Source organism: Arachis ipaensis, chromosome B5 (assembly GCF_059453495.1).
Source record: "Arachis ipaensis isolate K30076 ecotype BB chromosome B5, ASM5945349v1, whole genome shotgun sequence".
In the NCBI taxonomy this organism is placed as follows: Eukaryota; Viridiplantae; Streptophyta; class Magnoliopsida; order Fabales; family Fabaceae; genus Arachis; species Arachis ipaensis.
This window is the reverse complement of record NC_142440.1, coordinates 120,858,610-120,875,453: the sequence shown is the minus strand read 5'-3', so window position 1 is coordinate 120,875,453 and position 16,844 is coordinate 120,858,610. Positions and strand designations below refer to the sequence as shown.

Sequence of the window (16,844 nt, the reverse complement as noted above, 5' to 3'; positions counted from 1 at the left end):
CTACACCGATGGCTTCTCGCGCACTTGGGAAGATCCCTCCCCAGCCGCCTGGGCAGCAGCATTTCTGGCAGCAGTCACCCTATGCGCCCTCTTATAAGCTTTCATGGATTCATTATTCTTCATTGCCTCTGCAAACAAAACAGAAAACTCAGCTACAAGTCGGACAAGTCGGAAAAGACAGCTACAAGCAACATAAACAAAATCATAAAAGAAATACAAGATACCCAGTTCATATTGAAGAAGAGAAGGATTGGTTAGGAATTTCTTTGTGTCAAGATGGGGAGGTTGACCCCAGCGTTCTTCCAAGATAGTTACAAAGGCCCGCTCAGCCGCATCCAATATCTCCCACGAATACCGGGAGACCCTCACATCTTTTTGCCATTCCAAGGGAAAGGCAGGTTCGTCATTTTCATCCAGAAAAAAGGGCCGAGCTCCTTCAACAGCTCGGACCTTGAAAAAGTAGTTCTTAAAGTCACGGAACGACTCGTCAAACATGGAAAAAATGTTCTTTCCTTGGGTAGAACGAAAGGAGACCCAAGCTGACTTCTTTTTTACCACGCCGGGCTTAGTCAAAACAAACAAATAGAAAAAGAGAGATTGGGAAGCAGGAATACCAAAACCGTCGCACAGTAACTGGAAAATTTTTATAAAACCCTAGGAGTTGGGGTGAAGTTGAGAAGGGGCAACATTACAAGACCATAACAAGTCGGTTTCAAATTGAGTAAAAGGAAGAGTAATACCCAGTTGACCAAAGAAAAAATTGTAAGCATAAAAGAAGGGGCGATTGTCAACAACTCGAGTCGAGAAGAAGACCCTCTCATCAGAAAAAGAAGGAACAAGCTCATAGTTCTTCTCATCACCAGAATTACTACAGCCACTATGAAACTGCCTAAGCTGAGCACAAAACTCAGAATCAACCAGTGAGACACACATGAGAACCATGGAGTCCACCCAATCAGCCATACCCACCAGGACCTGGGAAGGCATATCTACGACGTTATTTCGAGAAGACATGAGGTCAACTAAAATCCTACAAAAAGAAAAGAAGAATGGATTACTCAAAAACATCTCGACGGGCGGACAGACAACAAAGGAAAAACCCCAAGACTCGAGACAAAGGTCTTGGGGCATCCCTTGGAGGCAGTAAACAAGCAAGGTTTTTCAAGTTATTTCTACGGCCTACATCCCGGCACTCATCAAAATAAAATCCAGAAAGAAAAAGAAAGCGAAAATGCAAAAGGTCCACCCTGATACAGTTTATCAGAAGAAAGCACTATTTCTACAGTTTATCAGAAATGGCCAAAGCGGAAAAGCGCAAACTTTTTCAAAATCATCAAAGACACAGCCTCTTTTCCAGAATCAAACAAATTATCATCAAAAGCACAAACGAGAAATAACATGTAGAAGCCCTAAAGCACATTAAAGCAATAGGAAAGGCGAAAAAGATTCATACAAAAGGATGAAAAAACTTCAGAGCACGCATTACGACAGTAACAGGCACAGTAAAAGCAGAAAGACCCAAACTTCCCTCAAGGCAAAATCGTAACTTAATCACCAAAAGGCCAAAGCAGCGAAAGAGAAAGAAAGTATGAATGGAACTCACCTGGAGAAGAGAAAAGCTTCAAAGAAGGAGATGAAAAAATGAAAGTTGTCCCGAGAATCGCCAAGCGACGTCGCAACGCAGGAAAGGAAGAAACGTAGGCGAAAAACAGAGAACAAGAAAAATGGAGGAAAATGATGAAGAAGGTACGGAAAAGCAAAGAAGAGAAACCGTTTCTGATTTTTCAAAAATCAAAATAAAGAGCCAAAAGAAAAAACGGGGCAATTAATGCTAATTAATTAGGGTATTAAACCCTCGCACGTTCCCCAGGACAAAGCGCTAATACAAAAGCGCGCGCTTTTAGAGAAAAACGTTCTGCATTCAAAAAATTCTACAAAAGGAAGAAATCGACAAAATGCTTGAGTTCGGCTTCATCAGAGAAGGACCGAAGTCAAAGACTCGACCTCAACAAAAGACCAAGCTCAAGCAGGGGCACTGTTCATACCCTGGGTCGAGTTACCCGACCTGGGATGATTGGCGACAAAGTGACCGACCTCTTCAGGTCAGGCTAGTCGACCTCTTCTAAAAGAGGTCGGCCAAATCGACAGGAGAGCCCAATAAAGGGCCCAAATAGAGGAACACGACCCAAATCCATAGGCCGTCCAAGCCTATAGAGATAAGGGCGGTTCCCTTGAAGATAAGCTGACCTCAACTCAAAGATAACGATAAGATAAGATAACTAACTTATCTTATCTAGAAAGGTCAGCCCACTCTACTATAAATACACTGGAGCACCCAGGTATAACTCATACTCTGATTCTACATAAAACCTGTTTAATACCCATGCTAACTTAAGCATTGGAGTCTCTTGCAGGTATCCCCCACCCTCCGGTGGCCAAGGATCAGCAGTACAGCAAGTCCAATAAGTCGGACACAACAACTCCGGCCGCCATCAGCCAGCCGGACACGTCATCTCCGACCAGAACCGAAGATCTCATCCGAGATCGACCTCCAGTTTCAGGTAACCCTCGGAACAACATCTTCACGCTACAAGCACATGGTTAGGGACAGCTTGGTTTAGCCGCTTAGACTAGGATTTTATTCCTGTGAGCCCTCCTATCCACTGATGCTCAAAGCCTTGGATCCTTTTTTATTTCACCCTTGCCTTTTGGTTTAAAGGGCTATTGGCTTTTTCTGCTTGCTTTTTCTTTTTCTTTTTTTCGCTTTTTTTTTCGCATATATATTTTTTTTTCTGCAAGCCTTTTTTATTCATTGCTTTTTCTTGCTTCAAGAACCATTTTTATGATTTTTCAGATTATCAAATAACATTTCTCCTTTTCCCTCATTCTTTCAAGAGCCAACAATTTTAACATTCATCAATCAACAAATTCAAAAATATGCACTGTTCAAGCATTCATTCAGAAAAGCAAAAAGTATTGCCACCACATTAAAATAATTAAACTGTTTTAAAATTTGAAATTCATGTACTTCTTAATCTTTTGTGATTTAAAATATTTTTCCTTTAAGAGAGGTGATGGATTTATAGGATAGCTTTAAGACATAAACCTTAAATTTTATTAATCATGAAAAATAAAAATAAGACTCAAAAATAAATATAAGAGCAGACCAATGATAATAGAAGACAGAAAATTAAAAACAGAAAATTAAATGATTTTTAAAATAGATTCCTAATAATAAAGGTTATCACAGAGTTAGGACTCAACAACCTTAATTTTGAGAAGTGGATGCTCCTTCCTTCTGTGGGGTGTTTGGTCCTTCAAGGGAGAGCTTCTGGCGCTTCAGCTCCTGTAGCTCACGCCCCTGCTTCTCCTGTTCCTTAAGCAGCTTGTAGAGCATGCAGTTTTGATTCTGCTGTTCTTCCTTAAGTTTCTCCACAGTTTCTTACGGCTTGGTGACAGATGCTTCTAGGCGGGTCCAGTAGTCAATTTCAGGGATTTCTGGGAGGAACTCTTGTGCCCTCCTTTTGATGGAGTTGTCTTGCACTTGTTGTCCTTCCATTGACTTCTTGGTGATTGGGTGTTCGATTGGGATGAATTTATCTACTCCCATCCTCACCCCAGCATCTTTACATAGCAGAGAAATTAAGCTTGGGTATGCCAGTTTGGCTTCAGTGGAGTTCTTGTTTGCAATTGTGTAAATCTCACAAGAAATCAGGTGATGAATCTCCACTTCGTTTCCCAGCATAATACACTGAATCATCACCGCTCTTTTGACAGTGACCTCAGAGCGGTTGCTAGTGGGCAGTATGGAATGCCCAATGAAGTCCAACCAGCCTCTTGCGACTGGTTTGAGATCTCCTCTCTTGAGTTGGTTTGGGACACCTTTTGAATTGGTTATCCACTTAGTTCCAGGGAGGCATATGTCCTCTAGAACTTGGTCTAACCCCTTATCTTCTCTCACCATTCTCCTATTAAAGGATTCTGGATCATCTTGTAGTTGAGGCAATTTGAAGACCTCTCTTATTTTGTCCAGATGGAAGTAAATAATCATCCCTCTGACCATGGTTCGGTAGGTATGAAAGGCGGTTCCAGTTATTCTCTGCTTATCTGTCAGCCACAGATTTGAATAGAATTCCTGAACCATGTTTCTTCCAACCCTTGTTTCAGGATTAGCTAGAATTTCCCATCATCTGTTTTGAATTTGCTCTTGGATCTCCGAATATTTGTCTTCTTTCAGATCGAATTTAACTTCTGGGATCATTGATCTTAGACCCATTATTTTATGGTAATGGTCTGCATGTTCTTTGGTAAAGAACCTCTCTTGATTCCAAAGACTCTTTCTTGCCTCTTGAATTGGTTTGTTTTCTCTTAGGAGCCATGATCTTGATGAGTCTTAGCTCAGTGATCACGGAAAAATACACCAAACTTAGATGTTTGCTTGCCCTCAAGAAAAAGAAAGGAAAGGGGAGAGAGAGGAGGAGAGGCAAATTCGAATGGTGGAGAAGAGGGGATGGCCGAATGTGTATTTATAAGTGGAGGGGAGGGATTTCGAAAATTTTGTAAAAGATATGACATAAAGACATGATTGGTGGAAGAAAATAGAATCATAATATGAAAAAGATGAGATTTTTAAATGAAAAAGATATAAAGAGGTTAAATCTGAAAATTTGTTTATGCATCTAAGAAGTAAGAGATGATATGATGAGTTTGAAAAGATTTGGAAAGAAATTGAAAAGATACTTGAGTTTTTGAAGAAGATTTGGGAAGGATTTGAAGGTAATCTGAAAAGAGATTTAGAAAATTGTTGAATTTTTAAAAATTGAGGGTGAATGATGAAAGTTTGAAACATTTTTATGCAGAAAATTATGAGTCAAAACATGAAAATTTGAAAAATTTTGAAGTGAAAAACAAAATCCTCTCCCTCTGTCTTTCTGGCGTTAAACGCCCAGAATGGTATCCATTCTGGCGTTTAACGCCCATAAGTTGGCCATTGTAGGCGTTTAACGCCCAGCCAGGTACCCTGGCTGGCGTTAAACGCCAGAAATCCTTTGTTATTGGGCATTTTTCTGAACGCCCAGGATGCTACAATTCTGGTGTTAAATGCCCAGAATGGTACCCATTCTAGTGTTTAACGCCCAAAATGCTCCTTACTGGCGTTTTCTTGCCAGTGAGCTCCTTTTCTCTGCTTTTTGCGCTGAATCCTTCTGTAACTCTGTGAATTCCTTCAATTTTGATGATTAATCTTGAAGAGAATTTATATTAAACTTCTCTAAGTATTAAGTAAAACAAATAACCTGCTAATGGCTGGGTTGCCTCCCAGCAAGCGCTTCTTTATTGTCTTTAGCTGGACCTTGACTGAGGTTTATTCAAGCCTCAGTTTTGAGCATTCTTGCTCATAATTGCTTTCAAGATAATGTTTGATTCTCTGTCCATTAACAATGAACTTTTTATCAGAGTCAATATCCTGAAGCTCAACATATCCATACGGTGATACACTTGTGATCACATATGGTCCCCTCCACCGGGATTTCAATTTCCTGGGGAATAGTTGATGAGCGGATAATTTATATACTTTTTGGCATTGTTTTTACATAGTTTTCAGTATAATTTAGTTAGTTTTTAGTATATTTTTATTAGTTTTTAAATAAAAATCACATTTCTGGACTTTACTATGAGTTCGTGTGTTTTTCTGTGATTTCAGGTAATTTCTGGCTGAAATTGAGGGACTTGAGCAAAAATCAGATTCAGAGGTTGAAGAAGGACTGCAGATGCTGTTGGATTCTGACCTCCCTGCACTCAAAGTAGATTTTCTGGAGCTACAGAACTCCAAATGGCACGCTCTCAATTGCGTTGGAAAGTAGACATCCAGGGCTTTCCAGCAATATATAATAGTCCATACTTTGCTCGAGTTTAGATGATGCAAACTGGCGTTCAACGCCAGTTCCATGCTGCATTCTGGAGTTAAACGCCAGAAACAGGTTGCAAAGTGGAGTTAAACGCCAGAAACAGGTTACAAACTAGCGTTCAACTCCAAGAGAAGCCTCCACACGTGTAAAGCTCAATGCTCAGCCCAAGCACACACCAAGTGGGCCCCGGAAGTAGATTTCTGCATCATTTACTCAATTCTGTAAACCCTAGTAACTAGTTTAGCATAAATAGGATTTTTTACTATTGTATTAGACATCTTGGGACGTTTAGTTCTTAGATCATAGGGGCTGGCCTCTCGGCCATGCCTGGACCACTATCACTTATGTATTTTCAACGGTAGAGTTTCTACACACCATAGATTAAGGTGTGGAGCTCTGCTGTTCCTCATGAATTAATGCAAAGTACTATTATTTTTCTATTCAATTCAAGCTTATTCCTTTTCTAAGATATCCATTCGCACCCAAGAACATGATGAATGTGATGATTATGTGACGCTCATCATCATTCTCACTTATGAACGCGTTCCTGACAAACACTTCCGTTCTACATGCAAACAAGCTAGAATGAGTATCTCTTATATATCTAATACAGAGGACCGAGTCCGAGATATTAGAGTCTTCGTGGTATAAGTTAGAACCCATGGATGGCCATTCCTGAGATCTGAAAAGTCTAAACCTTGTCTGTGGTATTCCGAGTAGGATCTGGGAAGGGATGGCTGTGACGAGCTTCAAACTCGCGAGTGCTGGGCGTAGTGACAGACGCAAAAGGATAGTAAATCCTATTCCAGTATGATCGAGAACCGACAGATGATTAGCCATGCAGTGACAGCGAATTGGACCATTTTCACAGAGAGGATGGGATGTAGCCATTGACAACGGTGATACCCTACATAAAGCTTGCCATGGAAAGGAGTAGGAATGATTGGATGAAGACAGCAGGAAAGCAGAGGTTTAGAGGAACAAAAGCATCTATATACGCTTATCTGAAATTCTCACCAATGAATTACATAAGTATCTCTATCCTATTTTATATTTTAATTATATTTTAATTATCAATTCACTATAACCATTTGAATCCGCCTGACTGAGATTTACAAGGTGACCATAGCTTGCTTCAAGCCGACAATCTCCGTGGGATCGACCCTTACTCACGTAAGGTTTATTACTTGGACGACCCAGTGTACTTGCTGGTTAGTTGTATCGAAATTGTGAAAAAGAACTAAAATTATGAACGTGCGTATTAAGTTTTTAGCACCGTTACCAAAGAATGAACGATCACGATTTCGTGCACCAAGTTTTTGGCGCCGTTGCCGGGAATTGTTCGAGTTTGGACAACTGCTTCATCTTGTTGCTCAGATTAGGTAACTTTATTTTAATTTTAACCTTTTTGTTTTTCTTATTCTTATTTTCGAAAAAATCAAAAAAATATAAAAAAAATTAGATCTTTTCAAAAATATATTTTTTATTCAAAATTTTTAAGAATGAATTCTAGTGTTTCATGAAGCACGTTGAAGCCTGCCTGGCTGTAAAGCCATGTCTAATTTATTTGGACCGAGGCTTCCATTTATCAGCATATGAATTTGGATGAAGTATCAGCTGTTGTTTGTCTGATTTGTATCTGCTAAAGCTTGGCTGGCCCATTGGCCATGTCTAGTGTTTTGGACCGGAGCTTTCACTGAAAGCTTGGCTGGCTAGTAAGCCATGTCTAATTCCTGGACTGGAGCTTTAGACTAACATTGCAAGATTCCTAGAATTCCTATTAAAAATTTTGAAATCCTTATTTTCCTTTTCAAAAGAATTTTGGAAAAATCCAAAAAAAATTAATAAAATCATAAAAACCAAAAAAAAATTTTGATGTTTCTTGTTTGAGTCTTGAGTCAAATTTTAAGTTTGGTGTCAATTGCATGTTTTTAAAATTTGTGCATTTTTCAAAAATTCATGCATTGCATTCTTCATGATCTTCAAGTTGTTCTTGGTAAGTCTTCTTGTTTGATCTTCATATTTTCTTGTTTTGTGTCTTTTCTTGTTTTTCATATGCATTTTCAATTTAATACTGTCTAAAGTTTAAAAATTTCTAAGTTTGGTGTCTTGCATGTTCTTATTTTCTTCAAAATTTTCAAAAATAAGTTCTTGGTGTTCATCTTGACATTCAAAGTGTTCTTGGTGTTCATATTGACATTCATAGTGTTCTTGCATGCATCATTTGTTTTGATCCAAAACTTTCATGCATTGAGTCTTTTTATTGTTTTTCTCTCTCATCATTAAAAATTCAAAAATAAAAAAAAATATCTTTCCCTTTTTCACTCATAAATTTTCGAAAATTTGAGTTGACTTTTTCAAAACTTTTTAAAATTTAGTTGTTTCTTATGAGTCAAATCAAAATTTCAATTTAAAAATTCTATCTTTTTCAAATCTTTTTCAAAAATCAAATCTTTTTCATTTTTTCTTTCATATTTTCAAAAACTTTATGATTGATTTTCAAAATCTTTTTCTTAATTTTATCTTATATTTTCGAAATTAACACTAACATTTAATGTTTTTATTCAAAATTTTCAAGTTTGTGACTTTCCCATCAAGAAAAATTCAATCTTTAAATTCTAGAATCATATCTTTTAGTTTCTTGTTAGTCAAGTCATCAACTTTAATTTTAAAAATCAAAATCTTTTTCAAAATAAAGTTCAATCATATCTTTTCAATCATATATTTTTCAAACAAATCTCTTTCAATCATATCTTTTTAAAATTTGATTTCAAAATCTTTTTCTAACTTCTTATCTTTTCAAATTTAATTTTCAAATCCTCTTAATATCTTTTCAATCATATCTTTTCAATCATATCTTTTTAATCATATTTATTTTCAAAATAAATTTCAATCATATCTTTACAATCATATCTTTTTCAAAAATCAATTTTCAAAATCTTTTCTAACTTCCTATCTTTTCAAAATCGATTTTCAGATCTTTTTCAATTAACTACTTGACTTTTTGTTTGATTTTAAAAGTTTTCTATTTCAATAATATCTTTTCCAAAACTACCTAACTAATTCTCTCTCTCTAATTTTCGAAAATCACCTTCCTCTTTTTCAAAATTCCTTTTTAATTAACTAATTATTTTAATTTTTAATTTTAATTTTATTTCTTTTCTAATTTTCGAATTTTATTTTAATTTCAAATTTAAAAATAAAAATACTTTTATTTTATTCTATCTAATTTTCGAAAATTCTTCTCTCTCACATCCTTCTATTTATTTATTTATTTACTAACACTCCTCTTCATCTAAGAATTCGAACCTACTCCTCACCCTTGTGTTTGGATTCTCCATCTTCTATTCCTATCTTCTTCTACTCACATAAAGGAATCTCTATACTGTGACATAGAGGATTCCATATTTTCTTTGTTATTTCCTTCTTTTTCATATGAGCAGGAACAAGGATAAGAACATTCTTGTTGAAGCTGATCCTGAACCTGAAAGGACTCTGAAGAGGAAGCTAAGGGAAGCTAAAGCACAACTCTCTGGAGAAAATCTGACTGAAAATTTAGAAAAAGAAGGAGACATGGTCGAAAATAATAACAATGCAAGGAAGATGCTTGGTGACTTTACTGCACCAAATTCCAATTTACATGGAAGAAGCATCTCAATCCCTGCCATTGGAGCAAACAACTTTGAGCTTAAACCTCAATTAGTTTCTCTGATGCAACAGAACTGCAAGTTTCATGGACTTCCATCTGAAGACCCTTTTCAGTTCTTAACTGAATTCTTGCAGATCTGTGATACTGTTAAGACCAATGGGGTTGATCCCGAGGTCTACAGGCTTATGCTCTTCCCATTTGCTGTAAGAGACAGAGCTAGAATATGGTTAGACTCTCAACCTAAAGACAGCCTGAACTCTTGGGATAAGCTGGTCACGGCTTTCTTAGCCAAGTTCTTTCCTCCTTAAAAGCTTAGCAAGCTTAGAGTGGATGTTTAAACCTTTAGACAAAAGGAAGGTGAATCCCTCTATGAAGCTTGGGAGAGATACAAGGAACTGACCAAAAAGTGTCCTTCTGACATGCTTTCAGAATGGACCATCCTGGATATATTCTATGATGGTCTGTCGGAATTATCAAAGATGTCATTGGACCATTCTGCATGTGGATCCATTCACCTAAAGAAAACGCCTGCAGAAGCTCAAGAACTCATTGACATGGTTGCAAATAACCAGTTCATGTACACTTCTGAAAGGAATCATGTGAGTAATAGGACGCCTCAGAAGAAAGGAGTTCTTGAAATTGATACTCTGAATGCCATATTGGCTCAGAATAAAATATTGACTTAGTAAGTCAATATGATCTCTCAGAGTCTGAATGGATTGAAGGAATCATCCAACAGTACTAAAGAGGTATCTTCTGAAGAAGAAGCTTATGATCCTGAGAACCCTGCAATAGCAGAGGTGAATTACATGGGTGAACCCTATGGAAACACCTATAATCCCTTATGGAGAAATCATCTAAATTTCTCATGGAAGGATCAACAAAAGCCTCAACAAGGCTTTAATAATGGTGGAAGAAACAGGTTTAGCAATAGCAAGCCTTTTCCATCATCCACTCAGCAACAGACAGAGAATTCTGAGCAGAATCCATCTAGCTTAGCAAATATAGTCTCTGATCTATCTAAGGCCACTGTAAGTTTTATGAATAAAACAATTTCCTCCATTAGGAATTTGGAGGCACAAGTGGGCCAGCTGAGTAAAAGAGTCACTGAAATTCCTCCTAGTACTCTCCCAAGCAATACAGAAGAAAATCCAAAGAGAGAGTGCAAGGCCATTGATTTAACCATCATGGCCGAACCTACAAGGGAGGGGGAGGATGTGAATCCTAGTGAGGAAGACCTCCTGGGACGTCCAGTGACCAATAAGGAGTTTCCCTTTGAGGAACCAAAGGAATCTGAGGCTCATCTAGAGACCATAGAGATTCCATTGAACCTCCTTCTGCCCTTCATGAGCTCTGATGAGTATTCTTCCTCTGAAGAGGATGAAGAAATTACTGAAGAGCAAGTTGCTAAGTACCTTGGTGCAATCATGAAGCTGAATGCCAAATTATTTGGTAATGAGACTTGGGAAGATGAACCTCCCTTGCTCACCAATGAACTAAATGCATTGGATAGGCAGAAATTACCTCAAAAGAAATAGGATCCTGGCAAATTCTTAATACCCTGTACCATAGGCACCATGACCTTTGAGAAGGCTTTGTGTGACTTGGGGTCAGGAATAAACTTAATGCCACTCTCTGTAATGGAGAAACTTGGGATCTTTGGGGTGCAAGCTGCCAGAATCTCATTAGAGATGGAAGACAACTCAAGAAAACAGGCTTATGGACAAGTAGAGGACGTGTTAGTAAAGGTTGAAGGCCTTTACATCCCTGCTGATTTCACAATCCTAGACACTGGGAAGGAAGAGGATGAATCCATCATCCTTGGAAGACCCTTCCTAGCCACAGAAAGAGCTGTGATTGATGTGGACAGAGGAGAGTTAGTCCTTCAACTGAATGAGGACAATCTTGTGTTTCAAACTCAAGGATCTCCTTCTGTAACCATGGAGAGGAAGCATGAAAAGCTTCTCTCACTGCAGAGTCAACAAAAGCCCCCACAGTCAAACTCTAAGTTTAGTATTGGGAGGCCACAACCAAACTCTATGTTTGGTGTTGAACCCCCACATTCAAACTCTAAGTTTGGTGTTGGGAGGTTTCAACCTTGCTCTGATTATATGTGAGGCTCCATGAGAGCTCACTGTCAAGCTATTGACATTAAAGAAGCGCTTGTTGGGAGGTAAACCCAATGTTATTTAATCATATCTATTTTATTTTCTTTTTGTTATTTCGTATTTTATTAGGTTGATGATCATGTGAAGTCATAAAAACTACTGAAAAATCAAAAACAGAATGAAAAACAGTATTGAAAATAGCACACCCTGTAGGAAAGCAGTCTGGCGTTTAAACGCCAGAAACAAGCATCTGTCTGGCGTTTAACGCCAGAAATAAGCACCAAGCTGGCGTTTAACGCCAGAAACAAGCATCTACCTGGCGTTAAATGCCAGAAACAAGCTACATTTGGGCGTTTAATGCCAGAAATAGGCAGCAGTCTGGCGTTAAACGCCAGGATTGCACAGCAAGGGCGTTTTACACGCCTAATTGGAGCAGGGATGTTAAGTCCTTGACCTCATTTGATCTGTGGACCCCACAGGATTCCCACTAGATCTGTGGACCCCACAGGATCCCTACCACTTCTTCTCTCATCTTCACACCTTTTCATAACATTCTTCCTCAATTAACCTCCACCAATCACCACCATTACTCCTCCAAAACCATCATACACCCACCTACACCCACCCACTCAAATTCAAACCATCACTCCTTCCTTTTCACACATCATAACCACCTTAAACCCGCAGTGACCAAACCATTCACACACCTCCATCTCCTCCATCTCCTCTTCTTCTCATCCTTTCTTTCCTCTTTTGCTCGAGGACGAGCAAACCTTCTAAGTTTGGTATGGTAAAAGCATTGCTTTTTTTTTCCATAACCATTTATGGCACCTAAGGCCAGAGACATCCTCATTAAAGAGGACAAGCCCATCACTAAGAAAAGGATGGAGCAAACAAGAGATCATGGACCACAACAAGAGCATGAGGAAATCCCCCACCATGAAATCCCTGAGATGCCTCAAGGGATGCACTTTCCTCCACAAAACTATTGGGAGCAAATCAACACCTCCCTAGGAGAATTAAGTTCCAATATGGGACAACTAAGGGTGGAGCACCAAGAGCACTCCATCATCCTCCATGAAATTAGAGAAGATCAAAGAGCTATAAGGGAGGAGCAAGAAAGACAACGAAGAGACATAGAGGAGCTCAAGAGCACCATTGGTTCTTCAAGGAGAGGACGACGCCACCCTCACTAAGGTGGACTCATTCCTTAATCTCCTTGTCTATTTATTTTCTATTTTTCGATTTTTGAGCCTTATATGTTATTTATGTTTGTGCCTTTACTACATGATCATTAGTGTCTAAGTGTCTATGCCTTAAAGTTATGAATATGAATCCATCACCTCTCTTAAATGAAAACTGTTTTAAAAACAAAAGAACAAGAAGTACATGGTTTCGAATTCATCCTTGAAACTAGTTTAATTATTTTGATGTGGTGACAATACTTTTTATTTTCTGAATGAATGCTTGAACAGTGCATATGTCTTTTGAAGTTGTTGTTTATGAATGTTAAATATGTTGGCTCTTGAAGAATAAGGAAAAAGGAGAAATATTATTTGATAATCTGAAAAATCATAAAAATGATTCTTGAAGCAAGAAAAAGCAGTGAATACAAAAGCTTGCAGAAAAAAAAAAGAAAAAAATAGCGAAAAAAAAGAAGGAAAAAGAAAAAGCAAGCAGAAAAAGCCAAAAGCTCTTAAAACCAAAAAGCAAGAGCAAAAAGCCAATAGCCCTTAAAACCAAAAGGCAAGGGTAATAAAAAGGATCCAAGGCTTTGAGTATCAGTGGATAGGAGGGCCTAAAGGAATAAAATCCTGGCCTAAGCGGCTAAACCAAGTTGTCCCTAACCATGTGCTTGTGGCGTGAAGGTGTCAAGTGAAAACTTGAGACTGAGTGGTTAAAGTCAAGGTCCAAAGCAAAAATAGAGTGTGCTTAAGAACCCTGGACACCTCTAATTGGGGACTTTAGCAAAGCTGAGTCACAATCTGAAAAGGTTCACCCAGTTATGTGTCTGTGGCATTTATATATCCGGTGGTAATACTGGAAAACAAAGTGCTTAGGACCACGGCCAAGACTCATAAAGTAGCTGTGTTCAAGAATCAACATACTGAACTAGGAGAATCAATAACACTATCTGAACTCTGACCTCCTATAGATACTAATCATTCTGAACTTCAATGGATAAAGTGAGTTGCCAAAACTATTCAAGAGGAAAAAAGCTACAAGTCCCGCTCATCTGATTGGAGCTAAGTTTCATTGATATTTTGGAATTTATAGTATATTCTCTTCTTTTTATCCTATTTGATTTTCAGTTGCTTGGGGACAAGCAACAATTTAAGTTTGGTGTTGTGATGAGCGGATAATTTATACACTTTTTGGCATTGTCTTTACATAGTTTTCAGTATAATTTAGTTAGTTTTTAGTATATTTTTATTAGTTTTTAAATAAAAATCACATTTCTGGACTTTAATATGAGTTTGTGTGTTTTTCTGTGATTTCAGGTAATTTCTGGCTGAAATTGAGGGACTTGAGCAAAAATCAAATTCAGAGGTTGAAGAAGGACTGCAGATGCTGTTGGATTCTGACCTCCCTGCACTCAAAGTGGAGTTTCTGGAGCTAAATAACTCCAAATGGCGCGCTCTCAATTGTGTTGGAAAGTAGACATCCAGGGCTTTCCAGCAATATATAATAGTCCATACTTTGCCCGAGTTTAGATGACGCAAACTGGCGTTCAACGCCAGTTCCATGCTGCATTCTGGAGTTAAACGCCAGAAACAGGTGGCAAAGTGGAGTTAAATGCCAGAAACAGGTTACAAACTAGCGTTCAACTCCAAGAGAAGCCTCTACACGTGTAAAGCTCAATGCTCAGCCCAAGCACACACCAAATGGGCCCCGGAAGTGGATTTCTGCATCATTTACTCAATTCTGTAAACCCTAGTAACTAGTTTAGCATAAATAGGACTTTTTACTATTGTATTAGACATCTTGGGACTTTTAGTTCTTAGATCATGGGGGCTGGCCTCTCGGCCATGCCTGGACCACTATCACTTATGTATTTTCAACGGTAGAGTTTCTACACACCATAGATTAAGGTGTGGAGCTCTGCTGTTCCTCATGAATTAATGCAAAGTACTATTATTTTTCTATTCAATTCAAGCTTATTCCTTCTCTAAGATATCCATTCACACCCAAGAACATGATGAATGTGATGATTATGTGATGCTCATCATCATTCTCACTTATGAACGCGTGCCTGACAAACACTTCCGTTCTACATGCAAACAAGCTAGAATGAGTATCTCTTATATATCTAATACAGAGGACCGAGTCCGAGATATTAGAGTCTTCGTGGTATAAGTTAGAACCCATGGATGGCCATTCCTGAGATCCGAAAAGTCTAAACCTTGTCTGTGGTATTCCGAGTAGGATCTGGGAAGGGATGGCTGTGACGAGCTTCAAACTCGCGAGTGCTGGGCGTAGTGACAGACGTAAAAGGATAGTAAATCCTATTCCAGTATGATCGAGAACCGACAGATGATTAGCCATGCAGTGACAGCGCATTGGACCATTTTCACAGAGAGGATGGGATGTAGCCATTGACAACGGTGATGCCCTACATAAAGCTTGCCATGGAAAGGAGTAGGAATGATTGGATGAAGACAGCAGGAAAGCAGAGGTTCAGAGGAATGAAAGCATCTCTATACGCTTATCTGAAATTCTCACCAATGAATTACATAAGTATCTCTATCCTATTTTATATTTTAATTATATTTTAATTATCAATTCACCATAACCATTTGAATCCGCCTGACTGAGATTTACAAGGTGACCATAGCTTGCTTCAAGCCGACAATCTCCGTGGGATCGACCCTTACTCACGTAAGGTTTATTACTTGGACGACCCAGTGCACTTGCTGGTTAGTTGTATCGAAATTATGAAAAAGAACTAAAATTATGAACGTGCGTATTAAGTTTTTAGCGCTGTTACCAAGGAATGAACGATCATGATTTCCTGCACCAATAGTCTGAGCCTAGAGTTAAATAGCAGAACCTTCTATCCTGGTTTAAAGACTCTAGATGACAGTTTCTTGTCATGCTACTTTTTTGCTTTCTCCTTATAAATTTTAGCATTTTCAAAAGCATTGAGTCTGAATTCCTCTAGCTCATTCAGCTGGAGCAATCTCTTCTCTCCAGCTAACTTGGCGTCCAGGTTTAGGAATCTGGTTGCCCAATAGGCCTTATATTCCAGTTCCACGGGCAGATGACAGGCCTTGCCATACACAAGCTGGTTTGGAGAGATTCCTATAGGAGTCTTGAATGCTATTCTGTATGCCCACAGAGCATCATCCAAGCTTTTTGCCCAATCCTTTCTACGGGCAATTACAGTCCGTTCCAGGATTCTTTTTAGTTCTCTATTAGAGACTTCAGCCTGCCCATTTGTCTGTGGGTGATATGGAGTTGCCACTTTGTGGCTAATTCCATATCGGACCATAGCAGAATATAGCTGTTTATTGCAGAAATGAGTGCCCCCGTCACTGATTAGTACTCTGGGGATACCAAATCTGCTGAAGATATATTTCTTGAGGAATTTCAGTACGGTCTTAGTATCATTAGTGGGTGTGGCAATTGCTTCTACCCATTTAGATACATAGTCCACTGCCACCAGAATGTAAGTGTTCGAGTATGATGGTGGGAAGGGACCCATGAAGTCAATACCCCATACATCAAACAACTCAATCTCTAAGATCCCTTGTTGAGGCATAGCATAACCATGAGGCAAGTTGCCAGCTCTTTGGCAACTGTCACAGTTACGCACAAACTCTCGGGCATCTCTATAGAGAGTAGGCTAGTAGAAGCCACATTGGAGGACCTTAGTGGCTGTTCACTTACCTCCGAAATGTCCTCCATATTGTGATCCATGGCAGTGCCATAGGATCTTCTGTGCCTCTTCTCTGGATACGCATCTGTGGATCATTCCGTCTGCACATCTCTTAAAGAGATATGGTTCATCCCATAAGTAGTACTTTGCATCTGAAATTAATTTTTTCGTCTGCACCCTGCTATACTCTTTGGGTATGAACCTCACAGATTTATAATTCGCAATGTCTGCAAACCATGGTGCTTCCTGAATGGCGAAAAGCTGCTCATTCGAAAAGGTTTCAGAGATCTCAGTAGGAGGGA

General features: G+C 38.7%; 1 non-coding gene and 1 pseudogene across 1 annotated transcript; both read right to left on the bottom strand.

Moving 5' to 3' along the window:
* The window catches only part of LOC148565594 (uncharacterized), a 64,859-nt pseudogene that overhangs the window by 44,351 nt on the left and 3,664 nt on the right, over positions 1-16,844 (bottom strand).
* On the bottom strand, positions 9,873-9,980 carry LOC148565595 (small nucleolar RNA R71). Its single transcript, XR_015885598.1, has one exon. It is a non-coding gene; the product is annotated as a small nucleolar RNA R71 (small nucleolar RNA).